This window comes from Nerophis ophidion, linkage group LG28, assembly GCF_033978795.1.
Source record: "Nerophis ophidion isolate RoL-2023_Sa linkage group LG28, RoL_Noph_v1.0, whole genome shotgun sequence".
Lineage (NCBI taxonomy): Eukaryota > Metazoa > Chordata > Actinopteri > Syngnathiformes > Syngnathidae > Nerophis > Nerophis ophidion.
Genome location: NC_084638.1, coordinates 17,847,770 through 17,851,913, shown reverse-complemented (window position 1 = coordinate 17,851,913; position 4,144 = coordinate 17,847,770). Strand labels below are relative to the sequence as shown.

Genomic DNA, 4,144 nt, shown 5'->3' with positions numbered 1-4,144 from the left:
GCCGTGATCGTATAGTGGTTAGTACTCTGTGTTGTGGCCGCAGCGACCTCGGTTCAAATCCGGGTCATGGCACTTTACCCTTTAAACTGCCTTTTTTTTAAGCATAGTTCTTTTACACCTGAAGACCTAATTATTAGCCCACTAAAAACTTTTGAAAATTTCTAAAAAACCTGCCGAATGTTTGCAATAATCATAAAATTATTGGTAGTAAAACATTCTTCAGAAACATTTTGGTACATTTTTTAGAGACCCTGAAATGCTCAGTCATGGAGTGTAAGACGTTGTTTAGACTAGGCTTTGAGACCCCTTGGAAAGGCCTCCTTCCACCCCTCAAAAGTCACCAATAGGGCAGACCTTGGTTGGTTACATTTGGATATGTGAACTCATATTCATGTAGCTGAAATAGCTCAATTGGGAGAGCGTCAGCCTGACGATCTAAAGCTCCCTGGTTCGGCCCCGGGTTTCAGCCAACTCTGTGAACTTCTCAATCAATTCTGATTACTAATAAGCCTTCTGTGGCTCTTACAATATTGAGATGGTCTCCCTGACCTGCCAGCCTTGCTGGTGGAATCCTAGCAACAGTTGTTACAAACCTTTCCTCCATTTTCAAATTGGACAACCGTTACGTGGTTTAACGGTGTATCGTTCCTTAAGCCAATGATTGGTCTTTAACTGACCCTTACATCGGGCTGTTTCAAACACAAATTTGTTGCCTTAGGGGTATTTCTTGGACTGTATAACTTGAAACTGAGGGTAAAAAAGCTGGGCTCGGTGTGATGTGAGGGTGCATCCAACACACCTACAGCAAAAGATTACCACAACTTTCATACAGATACACTGTCTAACAATTTATGTTTAAGGTATTGAGGTTAAACCTTCAGAAGATCACATTTTAACGCTCTCCCACCAGAGCTAAAGTGGATGTGAGGAATGTTTTTGGGTTTCAGTTTTTCAAATGAAATAGAGAAAAAACAATCGCTGTTGAAAACTATAAATACAGTTGAAATAAAGGTTACAATGACTGCTGCAGTGTGGCAAAGGGGTGTCTTTGGAGAAGTGTAAGGAGGTTAGCATTAGTTGCCTGAACAGGGACTTGAACCCTGGACCCTCAGATTAAAAGTCTGATGCTCTGCCGACTGAGCTACCCAGGCCCTTCTCAATGCTGATTTGCCCAACATCTGAGAGAACAGCAATATTGTCAATCTCAGGTGAAGGTGAATTAGTCAGCATGTTCAGTGACAAGCTGGGAACTGTCAAAGCTCAAGCTCGCCAATTGCTTGAATCCAAAGCTCATTTTTGACAGTTAGGCCAGTTTTACATCGTCATCAACAAAGAAGGTTTTTACCGAAAAAGAAGCTCCTCTCCCGAAGTTGCCAACTCTGAGCTGGAATAGACTTAGACTTACTTTTTATTGTCTTTCAAATTTGAACTTTATAAGAACGAAATTTCGATGCATTAGCTCTTGGTAGTGCAGGATTAAAAAAAAAAGCAATACGGTGCAGAAATAAATAAATAGATTACTGTACAGATAAATACATGGCACTTTTTCATATGCATCCAGGTTTATGGTTTTATGTTATATTGTCTTTTTTATTCCAGCGAGTTAATCCATTTTGGGGGGAGTTGAGGGGATAATTTAATTATGATACGTACAAAAGTTGGGCTTCACGGTGGAGGAGGGGTTAGTGCGTCTGCCTCTCAATACGAAGGTCCTGCAGTCCTGAGTTCAATCCCAGGCTCGGGATCTTTCTGTGTGGAGTTTTCATGTTCTCCCCGTGAATGGGTGGGTTCCCTCCGTGTACTCCGGCTTCCTCCCACCTCCAAAGACATACACCTGGGGATAGGTTGATTGGCAACACTAAATGGGCCCTAGTGTGTGAATGTGAGTATGAATGTTGTCTGTCTATCAGTGTTGGCCCTGCGATGAGGTGGCGACTTGTCCAGGGTGTACGCGCCTTCCGCCCGATTGTTGCTGAGATAGGTGCCTGCGCCCCCCGTGACCTCAAAAGGGAATAAGCGGTAGGAAATGGATGGATGGATGTTCAAGAGTTACGGCCTGAGGGAAGAAGCTGTTACAGAACCTGGAGGTTCTGCTACGGAGAATGCGGACTATCTTCCCAGAGACCAGCAGTGAAAACAGTCCTTGGTGGGGGTGGGCGGAGGCTTTGCAGATTTTCTGAGCCCTGGTCAGTCAGTGGCTTTTTGCGATCTCCTAGATAGGAGGAAGAGGAGTCCTGATAATCTTTTCCGCCGTCCTCACCACTCTCTGGAGAGACTTCCAGTCTGAGGCATTGCAGGCTCCAGTCCAGACAGAGATTCAACTTGGATGCCCCCCAGAATTTTGTCAGAAGCATTTTGCTTCAATTTTTACTGGAGGTTAGTTGCAACAGGTAGAGCTGGTAAAGGCCCAGGCTGCAACAAATAGAAGGTCACTAGATTTTAAAGTCCAACATAAGCCGTCAGTAAAGCCCTGTTTTGGTAGTAAGCCTAATGTAAACTGTGTACAATATACACGGTGTACTACAGTAGAACTGATCTTAATGTAGGGCTAGTGGAGCAATGGATAACGCATCTGACTACGGATCAGAAGATTCTAGGTTCAACTCCTGGCTAGCTCATTGGTTTTCGTTAGTTGAACTGAAACAAAATTCAGTGCCATTTCTTCAGGAGGTTTTTTTTGCATTTAAAATAAATATGTACTAACTGGAACATGCATGGCTTCACGGTGGCTGAGGGGTTAGTGCGTCTGCCTCACAATACGAAGGTCCTGCAGTCCTGGGTTCAAATCCAGCCTCGGGATCTTCCTGTGTGGAGTTTGCATGTTCTCCCCGTGAATGCGTGGGTTCCCTCCAGGTACTCCGGCTTCCTCCCACTTCCAAAGACATGCACCTGGGGATAGGTTGATTGGCAACACTAAAAAATTGGCCCTAGTGTGTGAATGTGAGTGTGAATGTTGTCTGTCTATCTGTGTTGGCCCTGCGATGAGGTGGCGACTTGTCCAGGGTGTACCCCGCCTTACGCCCGATTGTAGCTGAGATAGGCGCCAGCGCCCCCCGCGACCCCAAAAGGGAATAAGCGGTAGAAAAATGGATGGATGGATGGAACATGCATTTTTTTTATTTTAATTTTTGGGAATAGTTAACAGCTGTACTTTTATAGTGGTTAGTACTCTGTGTTGTGGCCGCAGCAATGCTTGTTCGAATCCGGGTCATAGCACATTACCCTTTCTTCCAGCTGTTTGATGATGATTTTTGAAAAAAGAGGTATCTTGTTCCCTCTGGTAAGTGGTTGAACAAGATGTGAAACCAACCAGGTACTCTGGCATAATTAAAAATATCAATTTTATGTCATTACAGTATTGGCCTTGATGCATAATTTAATATGACTGATGTGTGCTTTTTGCTGTTACTTTATCCCTTGGTAAAATTGCATTATAAGCTCAGTCGATCGATCAATACGTTCTTTATTTTCTTTCTTTCTTTAGTTTATTTCGAACATGAACATACTTACAACATAATACATCAGACAATTTAATACCATTTCACATTACATCATGTCCGAAAAGGAGTAGGAAGAAGCTTTATATCATCCTACACCTTTCCCACTTCAGAGCGTTTACAAATATATACATTCATTTACTGACTTTTTTTTTTATAGTAAATTAGTAAAATTATATCCATGAATGCGTAATACAACAGTTTTGTAATATGTAATTAATTAATTCAGGCATTATTAGCATACTGAGATGAAGATTTTTTTGTTTTTATTCAGTCATTGGTGGAGCATAATATTGTTGTTTTTTTTTAATATTGTTTTTAACATGGCTGTGCAGCACTTTGGAAACGTTATTGTTGTTTAAATGTGCTGAATAAATAAAGTGTATTGGATTGGATTGGATTGAAGAATATTTTATTTTCAATAAGGTTGAAAGTCTTTCTCATAATTCTTCTTCTTTGTACTTTGTAAGCACTATTAATTTGAACAACCTCTTAAACTGGATCATATCAGTACAATGTTTAACTTCATTACTTAATCCATTCCATAATTTAATTCCACATACTGATATGCTAAAGGTTCTAAATGTTGTACGTGCATACAAATGTTTTAAAATAGATTTTCCCCTTAAAGTTATATTTCTCCTCTT

The 4,144-nt window shown here is 41.2% G+C and overlaps 2 non-coding genes across 2 annotated transcripts; one reads left to right on the top strand and one right to left on the bottom strand.

Moving 5' to 3' along the window:
* On the top strand, nucleotides 1-72 carry trnah-gug (transfer RNA histidin (anticodon GUG)). Its single transcript has one exon. It is a non-coding gene; the product is annotated as a tRNA-His (tRNA).
* Nucleotides 73-1,078: 1,006 nt separating this feature from the next.
* Nucleotides 1,079-1,151, bottom strand: trnak-uuu (transfer RNA lysine (anticodon UUU)). Its single transcript has one exon. It is a non-coding gene; the product is annotated as a tRNA-Lys (tRNA).
* Between the last annotated feature and the right edge of the window lie 2,993 nt (nucleotides 1,152-4,144).